The sequence below is a fragment of the Chelonoidis abingdonii genome, chromosome 2 (assembly GCF_003597395.2).
Source record: "Chelonoidis abingdonii isolate Lonesome George chromosome 2, CheloAbing_2.0, whole genome shotgun sequence".
Taxonomy (NCBI): Eukaryota; Metazoa; Chordata; order Testudines; family Testudinidae; genus Chelonoidis; species Chelonoidis abingdonii.
The window spans coordinates 299,526,032-299,549,571 of NC_133770.1; positions in this window are offsets into that span (position 1 = coordinate 299,526,032).

A 23,540-nucleotide genomic window follows, 5' to 3' on the forward strand; every position below is an offset into this window, starting at 1 on the left:
AGGTCTCTGATTGGTCCTCTGGTCAGGTGTTTGGTTCCCCCTTTGTTCACCCTTTACAGGTAAAAGAAAATTAACCCTTACCTATCTACTTATGACACATGCGTTTCCAGATCTGAGCACCATCCAAACCTTCCAACAACAACAATTTGCTTCTGAGACTCAGTAATTCACTCTTGCAATGCAATATTTATGTGGAGAAAACAAAACACAACTTGTTTTCTGGGAACAATCATTCTCTTCCCTGGGCACATAAGCAACAAACAATAGAGTGTAAAGGGACACTGCAGGGATACCTGTATATAGTTGTATTTAAATGATTGATCAGAGAACTTTAAAATCCACCATAATTTTCACCATTTTAACTGTCTCTTGCTACTTGTATATAACTCAGTTGCTCAGTTTACATTTCTGCTTACTGTGTGGCCAGCTCTTGCAATTTCATTGTGAGTCTCACGCTATTTGGTGTTCTACTAAAAGCCCCAGCTCTTGGAGTCATATGATTAGTTGAGAGTCTCAGATTCAATTTAAAATGAAAAGGAATTTCTAGCCCTCATGGTAGCAGAGAAAAACTTGAAAACATGACCCAGGCACCTCTGAAAGGCTCTGTGAATAGAAGGTTAATAAAAAGAATCCACATTTTATTTTATTTTTTTTAAACTCATGATTTTGGGGCCTGACTCATGATTTTTTAATATTTGAGATTGGTCATTATGGTTTAGTCTGTCACTTTATGATTCAGAACACCTTATTTGGAAAGCCTCTTTCACACTTTAATGACCTGACAGGGGAGTGTATGTGTATAAAACATTGCCCTCTTCTGGATGGAATCAGAACTGCTCAGCTGTGTGTCATATGCCTTATACTGATAGAACTTAAAGAAGATTTCCCTTGTTCAGGTGGCAGGGGCTGAAGTTTTGAAGTCTGAGGCTTCTGCTGTCATTGTGAAGTTCTGAGTGGCTGCAGTTTGAAAGCTGTTAAGTCCTATATGACCAAGGTTTTGTAAACAAACAATCTGTATCATAAGAGGCTTTAGAACATCTCAAACTTTTCCATGGTATGGACCACATCTTAGCAAAAGGATGTCTTGTGGACCACCTCCCCTCCCATTTGCAATCTCAGAGACCAGCATCCCACCCATTCCCACTGCAAAACGTCCCTGCAGCTACTGCAAATTTTGGCGATATGGACAAGTAACACTAGGAAAAAATGCAATTAATTTTTCACTGTTTTTCATCTGATGTAGCAACTGGAATACAGGAGGAGGCGCCAATACCATGTCACCAGCCAGCTGTCAGCAGACATTGAGAGGTTGGTTCATGGATCGGAGTCAGAGAACCGTTACAGAGTTCATTAACAAGAGCAGGAGGAGAGCAAAATGAAGAGATATACGCAAGGGAGGAATGATGTTCCCTACTGAGACTTGACACAGAATGGAGTTGATGGGAAGGGACAGACAGTGAGAAGGCTGTTGCATTATGGAGAAGGGAGGGGAGCAGAGGCAGGTTCTGCAAGGCTGGCTGCATCAGGATGATGGAGGATTTGTTGTTGGCAGCGATCCCTCAGAGTTTGAGGATGATAGCCAGTTATTGCTGGTGGATCTGCAAGTGGCTAATGAGACCGATCCAGGATCCACAGACCTTGTCACAATTGGGGCAGACATTTCCCAATGGAATGGACAGATCTGGATTGTTGAGTCAGGCTGTGGCGTGTTCTTTCCTCCTTCCCCGCTTCTCCATTTCCTGTTGTCTCCATTGGATCTTGAAGTACTGGGATCCTTGCCACAAGATCTTTTTTCATTTTGGTCGGTCGAGGGCTTGGGTTTCCCATGGGTTTATGTCAATACTGCACATCTTCATGTTGGCTTTGAGGGTGTCTTTGAAGTGCTTTTTTTGCCTGCCCCTCGTCCATTGGCCATGGTTCAGTTGTGAGAATATGATCTGCTTCTGTAGTTGATTTTCTGGCATTTGAAGAACGTGACCAGCCCAATGGAGTTGGTGGTAAATGATCATAGCTTCGATACTGGAGGTTTTGGCTTGGGACAGAACACTGATGTTGGTGCATTAGTCATCCCACTTGTTTCCGAAGATCTTAGAGAGGCATCATTGCTGGAATTGTTTAAGAATCTTGAGATCTCTACTGTACGTGACCCAGGATTGGGCATCATACAAGAGAGCAGGGATAACAATGGCCTGGTACACGAGAAGCTTGGTTTGATTCTTGATGTCATGATTTTTGAAGACATGTTTTCCCAAGCATCTGAAAGCTGCACTGGCGCATTGAAGGCGGTGTTTAACTTCCTCATCAACGTCAGCTTTCTGTGATAGATAGCTGCCGAGGAAAAGGAAGTGCTCGGCGTTCTCCAGGTCTCTTTATTGATCTGAATTATGGGAGCAGGATCTTGGTGATTCAGAGCCTGCTGGTGAAGTACTTTAGCTTCCTGGTGTTGATGTGAGGCCAAGCTGGTTGCAGGCCTCAGAGAAAGTACTGACTATTTTCTGAAGATCTTCCAAGGGGATGCACAGAGCACAATCATCTGCGTATTGGAGCTCAATGACTGATATAGTGATCATCTCTGTCTTGGATCGGAGGTGAACGAGGTTGACGAGCTTGTCATCCATTCTGTATCGGATGTCAAGCCCAGAGGGGAGCTTGTCAGCAATGAGAAGGAGGGTAACAGCAAGGAAGATGAAGAGAAGGGATGGAGAAAGGACACAGCCATGTTTAGCTCCTGTCTTAACTAGGAAGGGGTCTGTGAATGTGGAAGACACCTGGGCGTGAATTCTTTTAACGTGGAGACACCGTGTGGGCACAGTAGCATCCACACAGTGCTTGGCAGAATGAGGATCATAATCCAATGGCAAGGAAACCAAGGTGGTTGGAGACCTTCATCCTGCTTCAGCCTTCATCCGCTTCACAGCCATTGAGAGAAATTGTCTCTTCATCCACCTGCTCTGCCACTGAGGACTTGGGGGCAGGGAGAACTGGATCATTGTTCATCTGGAACTTCACCTTCGACCTTGCTGCCATGGGTGACTCTGCCAGGCATGCGAGAGTCCCAACAGCCTAAGGAGCGTGGGAACACTCAAGCCACTCTACCCGCTCAAGGTCGCCATCCACTGGGGCGGAGAGGGTTTGTTGTATAACAGAAACAAAGGAAGTTTTGAACTGACTCTTGCAGTGAAGGAGTGAGGAGCCAGGGCAGGTAGCTGAGGATGGGGATCATGTGGTCGCGTTTCTTCCCATGCATCAGAAGATGCGCAACGGCACAACATTTACGGTTTCAAAATTATGGCCAAGAATTCGAGTCCTCTCCTATTTTTATCCCCATTTGAAATAAAGCCACAACTTGGGGATCAGACTAAATAGATGTCATTTGTTTAATTTTCCAAGATCTCAGAGCAGTGGGGCAAAGATCCCAGATGAGACACCAGAGACCCTGAGACTGGATGGATTCCTTGAACCTAACTCCTCTTTCCCATCACCTTGCTCTCAGGGGTTCAGCATTCCTGGTGGAAACATTTTACATAGTCTGAGGAGATACAGATGCACAGATAGACCCATGGGCAAGTTGCTTTGTTCCATCTACAGCTGGCAAGGAGGGAGGGATTGTGATGTGGGGCTTGCTATTGTTGCCCACTCCTTGTCGCCTCGACCTTCAAGTGCTGGAGTGTGCTCTCCACGGGGCCGCAAACTGAGACCACTCAGAAACTGAAGTGAGTGCAGAATCAGTTGCTCCCTTACTCAGCAGCATGTAAAGGCAAGACCACCGCATGACTGGTCCCATGCTCTGGGATCTTCATTGGCTGCCTGCATGCTGCCCTCTGGAATTCAAAGTGTCCATCTTGACTTGTTATATCCTAAAGAGTTTGAGATCAGGTTCCCCGAGATGCCTCTCTCCCATGTGATCCTTGTACAGATGTAATCAGTGGGGGCATTTGATCAATTTAAGAGAGAGGGAACTGCTGGTAGCATGTCGTCCATAAGGGGCTTTTGCCTTTTGAACTTGCTTTGTCTACCCATGGGCTGCCAGAGCTCGGATTTGTCAGCCTTCCCAACACACTGCAAAGCCCATCTCTTTTCCTGGGGACATGGTAGCTAGCAGGTTAGGGTTTGGGGAAGGTGGTTATGGGGGCAGTGGACAGTCACTGCACTGATAAGCCTAAACTCTGGTATTGGGAAAACACTGAGCCCATAGGATCAACCCTTACTACCACTGCAAACCAAGATCAGTCACAGCAGATTTGTAGAGGGCTGGGGCAAAGGCAAGTTTGGGTGTCCGGTGGAGGATACCCCCTCATAATTGGTGGTATAGTGGTGAGCATAGCTGCCTTCCAAATAGTCGACCCAGAGTTTGATTCCTGGCCAATGCAAGGCTATATTGTTTTTTGGGGGGAGGGATAGCTCAGCTGTTTGCACATTGGCCTGCTAAACCCAGGCTTGTGAGTTCAATCCTTGAGGGGGCCACTTATGGATCTGGGGTAAAAATCTGTCTGGGGATTGCTCCTGTTTTGAGCAGGGGGTTGGACTAGCTGACCTCCTGAGGTCCTTTCCAACCCTGATATTCTAGGATTCTATGATAGTAAGGGTCAGCTTAACTCAGGCTGTAGTCTCCTGACCCTTGGGCTTCCCTCAGCTTCAGTGTGTCCCTAGTGGGGCACAGTACCAGCAAAAGGAGATGGGGAGGAGGGAAGAGAGAGTGTTTGTGTGCTAGATAGGCAGGAGTTGCAGAATGAGCTTTGCAGACAGCTCAGCAGGGCTCCCCACTTCCTGCAGGATTCCACAACCAGCAAAGCAGCAGCTACTTCTTGACTCTCAACAGCCCAGAAATATAATTTTCAGAGATTTAAAAAATCTAAACTTTCCACGATTCGCTTGATCAATGGCCTGGAGACTTTGGCAAGAACAAAGCCATTTAGATGCCCAGTTTCAGCTGATTGCCCTCCACAGCCAAGGCTGAAGTTACCAGGAACTGACTGACAACAATCTCCTGATGCAAGTTGTCTGGGCAAGATGTATTGAATTTTGATACCAGCCTGCCAAGAAGTGACAGCTCTCCCAAGTCACCGTCTCGCCCACTAGCAAAGCATCTTTGGGAGGGTTCACCTCTGTGACTGGCCCTTTCCCAGCACAAATCCAAACACGGAGAGACTTGCACCTTCAATCTATAATGTGCATGGCCACTGCAAAGGCAGAGCCTGATATCAAGGAGCTGGTTTTGGAGAAGAGTGGTGCCAGGTCCTCACTAATACACCTCACTCTGTAGCCCTCAAAGCAGACTTCAAGAAAAATCCCAAGTGGAGTTAGAGTAAATTACATGCAAATTAGGTGTGTCCCTCTTAGGCTCCGAGAACCTTAAGTGTTGCAGAGATCAGGCACTACTGACTTAAACCAACACATCTACTTTGCTTAGGAGACATTCTTTAAGGTCAGATGTGATTTAACACTTGCATTTTGGAGCCATATTTCTTTCTATTTTATTGTCTGATGCAGAGAGGGCAGTTTCTGATGGAGAGGAGTTTAGCACAGTTCCTACCTGCACCAGATTGCCTTTGAGCTCATCCAGGTATTTATCCTATAGGTCAGGGGTAGGCAACCTATGGCACAGGTGCCGAAGGCAGCACGTGAGCTGATTTTCAGTGGCACTCACACTGCCAAGGTCCTGGCCACCAGTCTGGGGGGGCTCTGCATTTTAATTTAATTTTACATGAAGCTTCTTACACATTTACTTTACGTACAACAATAGTTTAGTTATATATTATAGACTTATAGAAAGAGACCTTCTAAAAACGTTAAAATGTATTACTGGCACGCAAAACCTAAAATCAGAGTGAATAAATGAAGAATCAGCACCCCACTTCTGAAAGGTTGCCAACCCCTTCTATAGGTTGTTTCTGGGTTTCCTACTAATAGGATAATGTTGACCTGTTTGATCACTGAAGGTCATTTTTTCATAGCAGAGAAAGACCAGGGGATAGATTCTCCATTGCCCTGCACCTTGTGTCGTCATTCACACGTGCACCAAATGCTATGGTGACAGTACGTGGTCCAAGAGGACGTTACTCCATGGCTGGGCACTGCAGTCAACCCACCTCTTCTCCTCTTGATTCTCCAATGCACTCACATGCACTCAGGAGTTTTATAGGAACATTGCCCCTCTTGGGGATCAAATCTTTTGAGTCCTCACCAAATGAACTCACAGTTCCTCTGACACTTCCAGGCTCAAACCCTTCTTTCCTCAGTCCCTGGCTTTCTCTTGGTTCCCCCATGTCCTTCTGAGCAGAAGAGCTCTGCTAGTCCTGCTCCAGATCCAGGACCTCTCTAGGAAGACATTCCTCCTGGTCTTTTTCATAGCCCCAACTCCTGGGCTCAGATTCCTTCTTTTGGGGCAGGGTCTCTGTCTCGGGGTTCACTCACCACAGCAGCGCCTCCTGCTGGCCATCACAGGGATTAGCTCTGCCAGCTGGCACCCTCTCCTGGTAGTGCCTCTCCCATCTTCTTCTCCACCTGCAGATCCACCTCAGTCCAAGTACCATGGCAGCCTCTTCATGACAAGGTAAGCTCCCACACTGCTGTCCTGGGCAACACAGTATGGGGAGGAAGTGAGCAGCCCTCAGTGGTGAAAGAACAGGTTAAGGACTATTTAGAAAAGCTGGACATGCACAAGTCCATGGGTCCAGATCTAATGCATCCGAGGGTGCTAAGAGAATTGGCTGATGTGATTGCAGAACCCTTGGCCATTATCTTTGAAAACTCGTGGTGACTGGAGGAGGTCCCGGACTATTGGAAAAAGGCAAATATAGTGCCCAGCTTTAAAAAGAGGGAAGGAGAACCTGGGGAACTACAGACTGGTCAGCCTCACTGCAGTCCCTGGAAAAATCATGGAGCAGGTCCTCAAGGAATCCATTTTGAAGCACTTGGAGGAGAGGAAGGTGATCAGAAACAGTCAACATGGATTCACCAAGAGCAAGTCATGCCTGACCAACCTGATTGCCTTCTATGATGAGATAACTGGCTCTGTGAATATGAGGAAAGCAGTAGACATGATATAGCTTGACTTTAGCAAAGCTTTTGATACGGTCTCCCACAGTATTCTTGCCGGCAAGTTAAAAAGTATGGATTGGATGAATGGACTATAAGGTGGATGGAAACCTGGCTAGATTGTTGGGCTCAATGGATAGAGATCAACGGTTTGATGTCTAGTTGGCAGCTGGTATCAAGTGGAGTGCTCCAGGCATCAGTCCTGGGGCCGGTTTTGTTCAACATCTTTATTAATAATCTGGATGATGGGATGAATTGCACCCTTAGCAAGTTCGCCGATGACACTAAGCTGAGGGGAGAGGTAGATAAGCTGGAGAGAAGGGATAGGATCCAGAGAGACCTAGACAAATTGGAGGATTGGGCCAAAAGAAAGCTGATGAGGTTCAAGAAGGACAAGTGCAGAGTCCTGCACTTAGGATGGAAGAATCCCATGCATTGCTACAGTGGGGGACGGACTGGCTAAGCAGCAGTGCTGCAGAAAAGGATCTGGGGATTACAGTGGATGAGAAGCTGGATATGAGTCAACAGTGTACCCTTGTTGCCAAGAAGGCTAACGGCATATTGGGCTGCATTAGTAGGGGCATTGCCAGCAGATTGAGGGAAGTGATTATTCTCCTCTATTCGGCACTGGTGAGGCCACACCGGATTATTGCAGCCAGTTTTGTCCCCCACCACTACAGAAGATGTGACAAATTAGAGACAGTCCAGTGGAGGGCAACAAAATATCAGGTGCTCAGCCACATGACTTATGAGGAATGCTGAGGACTGGGCTTGTTTAGTCTGCAGAGACAGAGTGAGGCGGGATTTGATAGCAGCCTTCAACTACCTAAGATGTTTCCAAAGAGGATGGACTGGGCTTTCACGGTGGCAGGACAGAACAAAACAAGGGTCTCAATTCTGGTGGAGTCTAGTGATATTAGGAAACACTATTTCACTAGGAGGGTGGTGAAGCACTGGAATGCGTTACCTAGGGAGGTTGTGGAATCTCCATCCTTAGAGGTTTTTAGGGCCCAGCTTGACAAAACCCTGGCTGGTATGATTTAGTTGGGGTTGATTCTGCTTTGAGCAGGGGGTTGGACTAGATAATCGCCTGAGGTCTCATCCAACCTTAATCTTCTATGATTCTTCTATGACTCTATGACTCGGCCCTCCAGCCATGTCACCATCTGTGTTTCCCCCTTCCGGGGGTAGGTACCACTGTACACCAATCAAGCCACTTCCCCAGTGGCGAATGAGGGGGACCCGGGCCCACCCATTACTCCAGTTCCTGGCCGAGGGACCCTGTGGATAGCTGCTGCCTGCTGCACCTCTTTAACTTTCATCTCTGCTGCTTCAGTTCCCTGGGCCACTTCTCTGCGACCTCAGGCAGCAAGTCCCAGCAGTCAGGCAGGAGTTCACTCTTGCTCCCCTGGTCCCTGCCAGTAGTTGCTCTGTCCAAGGTGTCACAGGTCTCTCAGCCTGCGAGAGACACAGTCATAGACTCATAGACAATGTCAGAAGGGACCATCATGATCATCTAGTCTGATCTGCACATTGCAGGCCGCAGAATCTCATCCATCACTCCTGTAATAAACTCTTAACCTCTGGCTGAGTTACTGGCGTCCTCAAATCATGATTTAAAGATTTTAAACTTACAGAGACTCCACATTCACACTAGTATAAACCTGAAAATGACTCAGGCCCCATGCTGTAGTGGAAGGCAAAACCTGACCACGGTTTCTGCCAATCTGACCCGGGATAAAATTCCTGCCCGACCCCAAATATGGTGAACAGTTAGATCCTGAGCATGTGGGCAAGACCCACCAGGCAGATACCTGGGAAATAATTCTCTGTAGTAACTCAGAGCCTTCCCCATCTAGTGTCCTGTCTCCTGCCGCTGGGGATTTTTGCTACAGGCAGTTGCCAATGGGCCACATGCCATTGTAGGCAGTCCTGTCATACCATCCCCTCTGTAAACTTATTAAGCTCAGTTCCTACTCCTTGAGTTCCCAGCAGCAACTCCTTTCATGTGAGCTTGCTGGGCCCGGATTGGCTGCTCCGTGCAGCCTCCCTCCAACTGGCTGCTTCCTGAGCAGCCTCCCTTGGCTGCTGAGAGGACTCACCTCCCCTGCTGCTTTCTGGGACAGGGTGTGGCAAGCCCATGAGTCCTCCATTAACTCCTTCCTCTCCAGTGTGGGGTGAACACCCCATCATAGTCTCCATAACCCTTCTTGAAGCCATCCTGGTGGGCTTCCCCAACCTATCATCACGGGTCTATCACAGGGCAACCTCCCAGCAGGTTTCTTTGGGTTCTTTCTGCCTGAGCCAAGAGCTCTGTTTTATAATCCCCAGTGGTCACATGACTCATGCATTTCCTGCTTCCTCAGCCCCACCCTTCTTTCCATTCCCAGTCGTGCCTTGTTACAGTGTTGCCTAGCTCCAGGTCCCTCCTTCCCTTAAAGGGGACGGAGCACCCCGGTTACAGCTTCCAAATGAGAATGCAAGAACTCCAGCACCCACTGTGCAGGGGTGTAAATTACAGTACCAAGTGCAGGCCACAGAGAACTGGAGCAGCTGACGCAGCAGCACTCTGCACTCCATCCCATGCAGCCTGCATGCCCCCTTGCCTGCAAGGACATTCTTTCTGATCCTGGTAGTGGGTGGTTTCAACACCAGCTGGGTTTGCTTTGTTGCTAATATTGGTACTAGCGATCCGCTTGGCACAATGTTTTGATCTGGCAGCTAAAGGGTGAATTAGCTGTCAAATACCTGAGCGAGGGCTAGGATGGAGTCTTGGGGAGTGCCGTGCTCCTGGTCAGCCAGCAGGGCCTGAAATCGGTGAGCCGTTCCACTGCCTTATCTCCTAATCCCTCTCTCCCTCCTCACTGCAGACACCTTGGTCCCCACCCTTCTCACCTCTGGCTTCAACTGCGGTGATCTCCCCCTGGCTCTCACATTGTCCCGACTGAGTTCAACTGATGTTCAGCTGCTAAAGCCATCTCTTCCTCCTGACCGCCCCCTCTTCCTTCAGTGCCTGCACTAACTTCCTGTCTCCCTGCCTCCCCTTGGCTCCACTCCTCTGCCTTGCCCCCATCTCCACTATGCCCCATCTGGTGCCCTGTGCTCTGCCCTGCAAGTGCAACTCACCACATTGTTCCTCTGGTCTCCAGCTCCCATGGATGACTGCAACTTTTCTCCTACCACCCCTCTGCCTGTAACATGCCTCCCACCATGCACCTGGTGGCAGCATCACTTTCCTCCTCAAATCACTCTTAAAATGTTGCCTCTTTCTGCTAGCACCTGCCATCCCCAGACCCTGTGAAGCTAAGTGTCAGGCTACCAGTATGGTAATGATTTTAGGCCTAATCCAAAGCCTATTGATGTCAATAGAAAGACTCCCATTGACTTCTGTTGTGTTTGGATCAGGGTCTGTACTGATGCTGTGCAAAGCCGCTCAGTGTGAACTAGTTGTTTCCAGAAGGCTGAGCAGGCTCAGACTGAGCTGGGTGCTTGTGCAGTGAATAGAAGTGCTAGACTTTCTCTGCACCCTTGGTTTTTCTAGATACTCCAGGTGGCCCATGGTCCCAAACTAAAACAGATATTATGTTTTCCATTCACAAAGAACAACAACTCAGTATACATTCAGTCTGAATGATTTTTCATTTATAGTAAGGGGAAAAGAGCACTATAGGAAAGAACAGAAATAAAGTCTCTGGAGGGAGCACAGTGTATGTGTCTCCTTCATAACAAACTGCAACAGCTTAGTGTCACAAAATGGCAGCTGCCATTGCAGTCAGGCTCCTTAACTAAGTCCTAAGAGAGCCTTGCGTTTAGTTAGTGGCTGGCAGTGCCTGTCAGGAGGGGCAATAGCTCATCCTCTAACTCCTCATTTGCATTTAGAGATTCACTTACATCATCTTTAGTCTAATAAACAGCATGAATGTTTCCCTCCCCAGTAATTATATTTTCACCTGATTTGGTTTCAGTGCCTTTCCCCTTCCTGAACCTGTATCCCGGCACAGCTGGTTAATAGGGTTTTTACCTTTCCCTGCTGTGCTGCTGGTCTCAATCTCTCCAGGATAACATTTCCCCCTACTCCTTTCTCCTTTGTAATTTAATTTCCAAACTCTCTGCTCTGGGCTTAAAGCCCCAGCAGACATATATTATAGGTTTTTTGCTCCAGCCCTGATTCAGAAAAGAATCACAATTCAGGAAATTACATAAGCATTGGCTTCAATAAGAATTTAAGCATATGCTTAAAGTTAAGCATTTATTTAGGTGCTTTCCTGAATATGGGTGGACCTAAGCACATGCTCAAGAACTTTGCTGAATTGGAGCCTCTGTGCTCTTTTTAATCTTGTTCTTTTGCTAGATCTGTTCTGTCATTGGTTTGAAAGGCACGTAGACTGATTCACATTGGTTACTATCACAGGAATGACCTTTGCAAAGTATTGTATCTTTTCCTCTGCTGTTTTGCTGGTGAAATTTCTGCTCTTGCCTTAAGAATAAAGATAGATTCACTCAAAGAGAAAACAAATGTTTTTATCCTCTTCTCCGTTCATTAACAAACTTTGTCCCATCCCCTGTGAGCTCTAGGGTGGGGCCAGAAATTAGGGGTTCAGGGTGTGGGACGGGGCTCCGGGCTGGGGCAGGATCACAGTTGTGCTATTAGAACAGGAACTTTCTTCTCTGGGATACATGTGTCTGATCTCAAGTGGCATTGATAATAGGGAAGAAGGATGGTCTTATGGTTAATGCACACCCCTGGGACTGAGGTCATCTGGGATCTGGTCTCAGTTTTGCTCATCTGTAAAATAGGCCTAATTTTAGTGACCTACGATTGAAAGGCTGAACTCGCTATTGTTTGAACAGGACTTTGAGATCATTCACTGGAAGGTCACTGTGAGTATGTGCGGAAATCCTGCCATTCTCAGCTTAATGATTGCTAAAGAACCAATGGGGTTTAAAAGCCCTGGGAAGCTGCTTGATTTGCTCCTGAGTCCAGTTAGAGGTGGTGGCAGTTTCTCCAAAGGCAAAGTGAACCCCAAATAAAATGTGTTTATAGGATGGAGGTAAAGCTGAGTCCAAACAGGCCATGGGGTAAAGAAGAGCTTGGCCTGGGAATAGCCTACAGAGGAAACACGCAGCCCAAAGTGACCTTCGTCTTGTGAATATACAAAGCTTGACCTCTCCTGTCTCCATTAGGCCACCTCTCTCTGCTTGTGGGTACATCTTTGTGTGAGACCTGAAACAAATACAAGTGTCACCAGGTTGACTATCAAAGGGCATATAGGATTTTATGTAAAAGCAGAGTGTTTGTTTCAGTTCTTTGGCCAGAATTTCTCTTCTCCTAATGTTGTGGGATGTTAAGGCCCTGAATGAAGCAGGAACACAGTTGTATTATGTGGTTTTCAAACATAGTCACTGATCCTGCGAACATTTAAGCATGTGCGTAACTTTACTCATATGAGTAACCTCACTGACTTAACTGGAGCTACTCTCATAAGTAATCTTTTGCATATTCTTAAGTGTTTGCAGGATAGGGGGAAGGGATTCCAATTCTGCAAATACACCTCTACCCCGATATAACACTGTCCTCAGGAGCCAAAAAATCTTACTGCATTATAGGTGAAACCACGTTATATTGAACTTGCTTTGATCTGCTGGAGCGTGCAGCCCCCACACTCCTGGAGCATTGCTTTACCGCGTTATATCCAAATTCGTGTTATATCGGGTTGTGATACATTGGGGTAGAGGTGTAGTTACACTCACGCTTCCTCAGCTCTCGTCCCCTTACGCCCAGGGCTGGCACTTCCATTGAGGCAAACTAGGCAATTGCCTAGGGCGCCAGGATTTTCGGGGGGCGGCATTTTGCCGGGGGGGCAGCAGGCGGCTCCAGTGGACCTGCTGCAGTCATGCCTGCGGAGGGTCCGTTGGTCCGCTGCTGTGGGCGTGCCTGCGGACAGTCCGCTGGTCCCCCGCGGCTCCGGTGGACCTCCCGCAGGCACGGCTGCGGCAGCTCCACCGGAGCTGCAGACCAACGGACCTTCCGCACAAATGGCTGCAGCAGGTCCACCGGAGCCGCGGGAGCGGTGTGCGGGGCAGCGAAATGGCTGTGCGCCTAGGGCATGAAAAACTCTAGCACCGGTCCTGCTTACGCCCCTACTCAACTTGTGCTACATTGATGACATCATCATCATCTGGACCCATGGGAAGGAGGCCCTTGAGGAATTCCACCAAGATTTCAGCAATTTCCACCCTACCATCGACCTCAGCCTGGACCAGTCCATACAAGAGTTCCACCTCCTAGACACTACAGTGCTAATAAGCAATGGTCACATAAAAACCACTCTATACAAGAAACCTACTGACCACTATACTTACCTACATGCCTCCAGCTTTCATTCAGACCACATCACACAATCCATTGTCTACAGCCAAGCTCTAAGATACAACTGCATTTGCTCCGATCCCTCAGACAGAGACAAACACCTACAGAATCTCTATCAAGACTTCTCAAAACTGCAATACCCACCAGGTGAAGTGAAGAAACAGATTGACAGAGCCAGAAGGGTACCCAGAAGTCACCTACCACAGAACAGGCCCAACAAAGAAAGTAACAGAACGCCATTAGCCGTCACCTTCAGCCACCAACTAAAACCTCTCCAGCACATCATCAAGGATCTACAATCTATTCTGAAGGACAATCCCTCACTCTCACAGATCTTGGGAGACAGGCCAGTCCTTGCTTACAGACAGCCCCCCCAACCTGAACCAAATACTCACCAGCAACTACACACCACACAACAAAAACACCAACCCAGGAAACAAACCCCGCTGAAAACCCCGGTGCCAACTCTGTCCACATAACTATTCAAGGGACACCATCATAGGTCCTAACCACATCAGCCACATCATCTGGGGCTTGTTAACCTGCACATCTACCAATGTGATATATGCCATCATGGGCCAGCAATGCCCCTTTGCCATGTACATTGGCTAAACCAGACAGTCTCTATGCAAAAGAATATATGCACACAAATCTGATATCAGGAATCATAACATTCAAAAACCAGTAGGAGAACACTTCAATCTCTCTGGTCATTCAGTGACAGACCTCAAAGTTGCAATTCTTCAACGCAAAAAATTAAAAAACAGACTCCAACGTGAAGCTGCAGAACTGGAATTAATTGCAAACTAGATACCATCAGATTAGGCCTGAATAAAGACTGGGGGGTGGTTAGGTCATTACAAAACCTAAACTTAATTTTCCAAATGCTAATTTCTCCCTACTGTTACTCTCACCTCCTTGTCAACTGCCTGTAATGGTCCACTCTCTTACCACTTCAAAAGTTATCTTCCTCCCTTGATCACTCACTCACTCATGCCCGTCACCCCAGTCGGGGTATGGGCCGCCAACCACAGATCTCCAGAGTCCTCTATCCTGTGCCATTCGCTCTAGCTGGTTCCAGGTATAGCCCATTTTTTTGCTATCAGCCTGAAGGTCGCGTCACCAGGTGTTTCTTGGACGGCCTCTTTTCCGCTTGCCTTGGGGGTTCCACCGCAGTGCCTGTCTGGTGATGTTAGTTGGCTGCTTGCGTAGTGTATGTCCTATCCAACCCCACCTTCTCCTTCTGATTTCTTCCTCTGCTGGGAGTTGACGGGTCCTCTCCAAGAGGTGGATGTTACTGATGGTGTCTGGCCAGCGGATCTGGAGAATCCTTCTGAGGCAGCTATTAATGAAGGTCGGATTGCTTCCTTGGTGGTTGTTTTGTTTGTCCTCAAGGTTTTAGCTCCATACAGGAGGACTGATTTCACATTGGAGTTGAACAGTCGAATTTTTTGCCAAAGACAGCTCTCTGGAGCTCCAGATGTTCTTGAGCTGTAAGAAGGCTGCTCTTACCTTACCAATCCTTACTTTGATGGTCTGCGTCTGTGCCACCCTGCTGGTCGATGATGCTACTAGGTAGGTGAAGGACTGCATTCTTCCAGGGGCTTCCATTCAGTGTGACTGGGTCGTTGCTGATGGAATTAATCCTAAGGATCTTGGTCTTATCCTTGTGAATGTTGAGGCCAACCTGTGATGACGTGGCTGCCACTGTGTTGGTCTTCTCTTGCATCTGCTCTTTACTGTGCAAGGAGTGCAAGGTCGTCAGCAAAGTCCAGCTCATCAAGCTGGGTCCACAACGTCCACTGGATTCTGTTCCTACGCTCGTAAGTGGATGTCTTCATAACACTTACGAGCGTAGGAACGGAATGACGAGGAGAAAGAGAAGTGGTGATAACAAGCATCCTTTTCTGACTCCAGTTCGCACCTGGAAGCTGTTAGTGAGCTGCCCTCCATGGATCACTCTACAGTGTATACCATCATATGAGTTCTTGATCAGGTTGACCACCTTTGCTGGAATGCCGTAGTGCGAAGGAGCTTCCAGAGGGTCTCTCGATCCACGCTATCGAACGCTTTCTCATAGTCAACAAAGTTGATGTACAACGAGGCGTTCCACTCCATAGACTGCTCGACTTGATGCGAAGCGTTACTATCGGTCCATGCATGATCTGTTCAGCCGGAAACCTCCTGTTCATCTCGTAGCTGTGGATCAACGGCATCCTTCATTCTCTCTAAGAGAACTCGGTGAAGACCTTCCCTGGCACCGACAGGAGTGTGATTCCTCTATAACTGGCACAGTTGCTAAGGTCTCCTTTCTTGGGGATTTTGATGAGATATCCCTCTTTCCAGTCTGCCGGAATCACTTCTTCTTCCCATATCTTCTCAAGAGGGCGTACAGCATTTCACTGAAGCATCCACGTCTGCTTTCAGGGCCTCTGCTGGGATGTCATCAGGTCCAGCTGCCTTCCTGTTCTTCATCATGGTGATGGCTTTTCTGATCTCATCTCTGGTTGGTTTATCGCAATTAATTGGGAAGTCCTCGTTGGCTGGGTGATGTCTGGTGGATTTGGTGGTGCTGGTCTGTTCAGGAGTTCCTCAAAGTGCTCCGCCCATCTGTTCATCTGTTGTTCATTCCTGTTATAGACTTTCCCTGCTTGTCTTTAACGGGACGTTCTGTTGCTGAACTTTCCAGACAGTCGCTTGTAGTATCATACAGCTGTTTCATGTTACCGCTGTATGCTGCCTGCTCCGCTTCTGCTGCCAGTTCATCCACATACTCTCTCTTTTCCTTCCTAATATTCTTCTTCACTGCTCTGTGGGCTTCAGCATACTTTTTTTGAGCTTTGGCCTTTGCTGCTCTACTCCTGCTGTTGTTGACGTGCTGCTTATTCTTCTTTCTGTCTTCTATCTTGGTCAAGGTCTCTGCTGTGATCCACTCTTTCTGCTGGTTTTTCTTAATTCCAAGCACTTCCTGGCATACTGACCTAAGTGTCTCTCTCACTTTCTGCCATCTGTTTAGTACACTGTCTTCTCTTCCTCAGACCGATCCTGTAATACTGAAAACTTATTCTTCACATCAGTCCAAAATCTTCCTTGGTCTTATGGTCTTCAGAAGGCTGATGTTGTACTTCACTGTTCTGTCTGACGTGTCTGTCCAGTTCTTCTTCAGCTTCAGCTTCAATCTAGCCACCACTAAGTGATGGTCGGACGCCGTGTCTGCTCCTCTTCTAACTCTAACGTCCTGCAAGGATCTTCTGAACTTCTTGCTAATGCAGACCTGGTCAATCTGATTTTCTGTCATGCCTGCTGGTGATACCCAGGTACTCTGGATCTGCTTGTGAGGAAAGATGCTACCTCCTATGACCAGGTTGTTAAGTGCACACAGGTCCACAAATCTCTCTCCATTCTCACTCATCTCTCCCAAGCTGGGTCCCCATGACTTGTTCGTATCCTGTGTTGTCAGGTCCAATTTGGCATTAAAGTCTCCCATAAGGATGATGATGTCTTTTGTCTGGGAGAATCTCTATATTTTTCTGGAGTCTGTTGTAAAATAATCTTGTGCCTCCTCTTCGCTGTCATTAGTTGGAGTGTAGCACTGAAACAACATTCATCTTAATCCTCTTCATTTTAGTTCTGAGGATGCTGTGATGATCCTGGGACCATGTCCTCCCACCAATCAGTGCTCTCTGTGCCTGCTGGACAACATGAAGCCTACTCCCTGTGTTGTGGGGTGCGTCGCCTCTCTTCATGTACTGAATACAGCAACAGCTCTCCTGTCAACAGTCGTCTCTGTCCAGCTTGCGTCCATCTTGTTTCGCTAATGCCTAATAGGGTTAGGTTGTTGCTCCTCATCTCTGCTGCAACCTGCGCCGTCTTTCCTGACTCGTACATGGTCCTCACGTTCCATGTGCCTATGGTAATCCTCCTGGTTGCAAGAAGGGTAATCAGCTTAGTGGCTCCTCACGGCTTTCACCACCCAGCGTCATGCATCTTCGAGTTGAAGACCCTTCTTTTCCAGGGTAAAAGTCTCTGTTGTCTCTATTTGTTGGCATTTCTATAGCAGGTTGATTTTTTTACGGGTGGAATTGCTAGCCCCACGCCCAACCCTCCTCCTTATCCTGACTTGGGACAGGCAGATGGCCCCAAAGGACCTCTCTGGTGGAGTTTCCTCCCTGGTATCCTTGCTGATAATTGATTTATCTCATTAGACTGACCTCACACTTGGTAAAGCACCCCCATCCTTTCATGTATTTATACCTGCTCCTGTATTTTCTACTTCATACATCTGACGAAGTGGTTCTAGCCCATGAAGCTTATGCCCAAATAAATATGTTAGTCTCTAAAGCAGGGCTGCCGGGGGGGGCAAGTGGGGCAATTTGCCCAGGCTGTCATAAGTAGATAGGTAAGGTAAGGGTTAATTTTCTTTTTACCTGTAAAGGGTGAACAAAGGGAACCAAACACCTGACCAGAGGACCATCAGAGAACTGGATTTTTTAAAAGTCAGGGGCAGGAATTGTGTACTCTGGGTCTTTGGTTTCTCCGGCTATGGAGGAAACAGCTTTCCTGCTAACTCCTATTCTTTCTAATATTCTCCTACAAAGTGTGAGTACAAAGGCACAAGGCAAATGGGCTGTTATATGCTTTGTGTTGTATTTACATGTGTGTTGTTACTGTGCTGGACTGGTTTAATTGGGCTATCTTTGAAATCAGACTGTTTATTATATTTCCTTATAAGCAAGAGCCTGTATTGAGTTTCTTAATGCAGTATTATTGTTCTGTATTTTCTTTCTTTTTTTATATAAAGTTTTCTTTTTAAAACCTGGTTGAGGTTTTTGGGTTTTTCTCTGGTGAGGCTACAGGAAAGGGGAGTAGAAAATCTCTTTATATTAGCTTTACTAGATTTGAAGGCATCGCCTCAGGGGAGGGTGATTTCCGTCTTGTTTTGCCTTCAAGGAGTTTAAGTACATGCATTGCCCAGGCTCACTCAGGGAGGAAGCAGGGGAGCAGATAACGAGGAGACAAGGGGAGGAACTTGTTTTCCCGTTGAGATAGGGAGACCCAGGGGTCTGGGTCTTGGGGGTCCTCCCAGGGAAAGTGGGGGAGGCCAGAGAGGGGGTTCCCCCCAAGGAATTTGGGGAACCCAGGCTGATAAGAGCCTAAATCTTATCTGGTGGCAGCGAAGTAAGATCCAAGCTGGGTATAAGCTTGGGGGAGATTCACAGTAAACACTCAGATGTTGAACTCTAAGTCCAGATTTGAGACAGACATTTACCACACAGGCCCCAGCCCCGCAGGGGCCCTGTGAGCCCTGGCCAAGAATCCCTTCCCTGGCTCGAGGTACCTTTTTAATTTTTACTTACCCGGCGGTGGTCTGGGTCTTTGGCAGCACTTCGGCGGTGGGCGCTTCACTTGCTCCAGGTCTTCAACAGCACTTCGGCGGTGGGCCCTTCACTCGCTCCGGGTCTTTGATGGCACTTCGGCGGCTGCTGAAGATGTAGAGCGAGTGAAGGATCCGCCGTCGCCAAAGACTTGGAGCGCCTCCCGGTGAGTACAAGTGCTGCAGCGGGTGGTACCTTTTTTTATGTCCACTCCCCCGCTTTGCCCCAGGCCCCCTGAATCCTCTGGGTGGCCCTGCTCTAAGGTGCCACCAGGGTTCCTCGTTGTTTTTCCTGATACAGACTAACACTGCTACCACTGAAATCCAATCAGACAGATATTTCCAGTGTATTCAGTGGGACTAATCACATGCATCTAGTCAGGGATATATATATCTGCAGAAGGGCCATAGAAGATTGGTTTCTGCCCCAAGGAGATTGCAATTTAATATTAATAGGTAATGTACTAATTTGGCGCTCAGTGTGTGGTACGTGCTGTGTCAGTTGGCTGAAGCCCTATGCCCAGAGATGGCTGTGTTTCAGTGGTTCTGCATATATGTAATTTGTGATGTATTTTTGGAGGTTTTGGGATGAATGCACTTGCAACATAAAATATTCATGATCAATATTAATAAGACAGACTGTCATTCTCAATAATAAAAACAATAAATGAGAAATGCACTAGATAAAATAGACTGTAAATAGCAGATAAAAAGTATACTGGATTAGACAAAACTAGATTGATTAAAGATAACAGATGAAATTGATTACCTATGTTGTACATGGGTGTTTCCCAAACTTGGGACGCCGCTTGTGTAGGGGAAGCCCCTGGAGGGCCGGGTCGGTTTGTTTACCTGCTGCGTCCGCAAGTCCGGCCAATCGCTTCTCCTACTGACCGCAGTTTGCTGCTCCAGCCCAATGGGAGCTGCGGGAAGTGACGCGGGCCGAGGGACATACTGACTACTGCTTCCAGCAGCTCCCATTGGCCTGGAGCAGCGAACTATGGCCAGTTGGAGTCGCGATCAGCCGGACCTGCAGATACGGCAGGTAAACAAACCGGCCTGGCCCGCCAGGGGCTTTCCCACACAAGCGGTGTCCCAAGTTTGGGAAACACTGTTGTAGATAATATCTAGAACTCATTCGATAAGAAATTTAACAGATTACAGGGTGATCTAGCAGCTAGCATGTTGGACTGGGCCAGGGCCAGCTCCAGGGTTTTTGCCGGCCCCACCAAAAAAAGCCGCAATCGCGATCAGCTCTACCGCTGCCGCTTCAGTCTTCAGCAGCAATTCGGCGGCGGGTCCTTCGCTTCGAGAGGGAGTGAGGGACCCGCTGCCTAATTGCTGCCAAAGAGCCGGATGTGCCGTCCGTTCCGTTGGCCGCCCCAAGCACTTACTTGCTGGGCTCATGCTTGAAGCCGGCCCTGGACTGGGCATCAGGAGACATAGGTTCTGTTCATGGCTCTGCAACTGTGATTTTGTGCAAGTAACTTTGTGTCTTTATACTATCTCTTATCTGTCTTGTGTAGACTGTAGAACCATCAGATCAGAGACTGCTTTACATAAGAACATAAGAATGACCATACTGGGTCTGACCAAAAGTCCATTTAGCCCAGTATCCTGTCTTCAGACAGTGGCCAATGCCAGGTGCTTCAGAGAGAATTAACAGAACAGGTATTCAACAAGTGATCCATCCCCTCTCGCCCATTCCCAGCTTCTACGGTTGCCAGTTCTGGTTGGACATATTCCTGGAGGTTTCAACACATGACATAATATTTAATGGAATATTAATCTTTAATTCCTGGAGACTCCAGGACAATGCTGGAGGGCTGGCAACCATACCAGCTTCTGGAAAACAGAGTCTAGGGACACCATCTCTGCACATTCTGGCTAATAGCTATTAATGGACCTTTCCTCCATGATTCTATCTGGTTCTGTTTTGACCCCTGTTATAGTCTTGGCCTTCACAACATCCTCTGGCAAAGAGTCCCACAGGTTCACTGTGCGTTGTGTGAAAAAATACTTCCTTTTCTTTGTTTTTACCTGCTGCCTATTAATTTCATTTAGTGACCTCTTTTTCTTCTGTTATGAGGAGTAAATAACACTTCCTTATTTACTTTCTCAAAACTAGTCATGATTTTATAGACCTCTATCATATCCCCCCCTTAGTCGTCCCTTTTCCAAGCTGAAAAGTCCCAGTTTTATTAATCTCTCCTAAGATGGAAGCTATTCCATCCTCTAGTAATTTTTGTTGCCCTTTTCTTTACCTTTTCCAATTCCAATATATCTTTCTTGAGATAGGGCAACCACATCTGCACATTGTATTCAAGATGTGAGTGTAGCATGGATTTATGTAGAGGGAACATGATATTTTCTGTCTTATTATCTATCCCTTTCTTGATGATTCCCAACATTCTGTTAAAGATTTTGACTGCTGCTGCATATTTAGTGGATGTTTTCAGAGAACTATCCACAATGGCTCCAAGATCTCTTTCTTGAGTGGTAACAGCTAATTTAGATCCCATCATTTTATACGTATAGTTGGGATTATGCTTTCCAATGTGCATTACTTTGCATTTATCAACACTGAATTTCATCTGCTATTTTGTTGCCCAGTGGTCACCCAGTTTTGTGAGATTCCTTTGTAACTCTTTGCAGTCTGGTTTGGACTTTACTATCTTGAGTAATGTTTTATCATCTACAAATTTTACCACTTCACTGTTTAGCCCTTTTTCCAGATAATTTATGAATATGTTGAATAGTACTAGTCCCAGTAAAGACCCCTGGGGGACACAACTATTTACTTCTTTCCATTCTGAAAACTGACCCTTTATTCCTACCCTTTATTTCCTATCTTTTAACTAGCTACTGATCCATGAGCGTGACCTTCCCTATTATCCCATGACAGCTTCCTTTGCTTAATAGCCTTTGGTGAGAGACCTTGTCAAAGGCTTTCTGAAAATCTAAGGACACTATATTCACTGGATCACTCTTGTCCACCTGTTTGCTGACCCCCTCAAAGAATTCTAGTAGATTTGAGAGGTATGATTTCCCTTTACAAAAAACACATTTACTCTTCCCCAACAAAGCACGTTCATCTATGTGTCTGACAATTCTGTTCTTTATTATGGTTTCATGGCTGGTACTGTAGTTAGGCTTACCAGCCTGTAATTGCTGGGATCTCCTCTGGAACCTTTTGTAAAAATTGACCCCACATTAGCTATCCTCCTGACATCTGATACATAAGATGGTTTAAATGATAGGTTATATACCACAATTAGTAGTTCAGCAATTTCACATTTGAGTTCCTTCAGAATTCTTGGATGAATACCGTCTGGTCCTGGTGACTTATTACTGTTTAGTTTATCAATTTGTCCCAAAACCTCTTCTAATAACACTTCATTCTTGGACAATTCCTCAGATGGCCACCTAAAAAGAACGGCTCAAGTTTGTGAATCTCCCTCACATCCTCAGCCATGAAGACCGATGCAAAGTTTTGTATACAGTGCCTGGCACAATGGGGTCCTGATCTCAAGTGAAGCTTCTAAATCCTACTGTATAGTTAAAATAAGAATAAAGGATTGCATTACAGAAATCCTAAAATCTCTATTCTGTATGCACCATGTACCTTTAACATAATTTAAAAATACATCTCAAGTGCAGCAGCACAATTCAAAATAATCCTCTGCCAGTAAGTATGAAATGGATTATAAACAACTAGATTGTGTAAGGTAAAATTAAATGGGTGATTATATACTAGAGTTATTTGAACTGTAAATGTTCCAATGCTGGGATTGTCTTTTTGTTTATAGATTCAGAGATTTAAGACCAGAAGAAACCAAGACATCAATTGGTCTGACAACCTGCATATGACAGGCCTTTCAATGTCACCCATTTTGGTTGTACAGCACCTAGCACAATAGGCCCCACTTCCTGAATGTGGATCTCCCAGGTGATTAAAATACAGAGGATGGAATAGGAGTGCTTGTGGCACCTTAGAGACTAAAAAAATTATTTGAGCATAAGCTTTCATGGGATGGAATGTGAGTAGGGGGCCCAGGTACTGTAGCTAGGGGTGCTGGAGGTGCAGTCGCACCCCTTGGCTTGAAGTGGTTTCCATCATATCTGGGGTTTACAGTTTGGTTCAATGGCTCTCAGCACCCCTACATTGTTCCAGCAGAGCGTGACCAGACATCCCAATAAAGTCGGGATAGTCCCGATATTTGGGTGGTTGTCTCGCGTCCTGACCGATCTTTGGTTGGGATGCAGTTTGTCCCGATATTTCACTCCGCTGGCAGCACTTGGCTTTTTTTTCATTTTTTGCTTCACCGACGGACCCTGCCCCCATGTATCCCAATATTTGCTCCATCTCGTCTGGTCACCCTACTCCAGTACCCCTGGTAGGGGGGGCTGTGAGAAATGGGCAGATTCTAGGAAATTCTAGAACAGAAATAGATTGGAATAGGCAGAGTTACAGGTGAGTGCTAGGGACTGGGCCCAATTGTTGCTCACAGGTGGGCTGTAACTTCTGCGGCCCCTGGCAGGAACTACACCTCCCATGAGCCCCTGGGCGTGAGGCGGGGCTTGGACCGCAGGCTCCGCCCCCGGCTGCGCCTGGTTGGCTGCGGCGGGGTGAGGTCAGGTTGTCGATGGTGACGGGGGGACGCGGCGGGGCTGCAGCCAGAGCCAGAGCCTCAGTCGGTGTCGGGAGCCGGAGCCGCGGGGGCCATGGGCTGGCGGGCGGGCGCCGCCGCTCTGCGC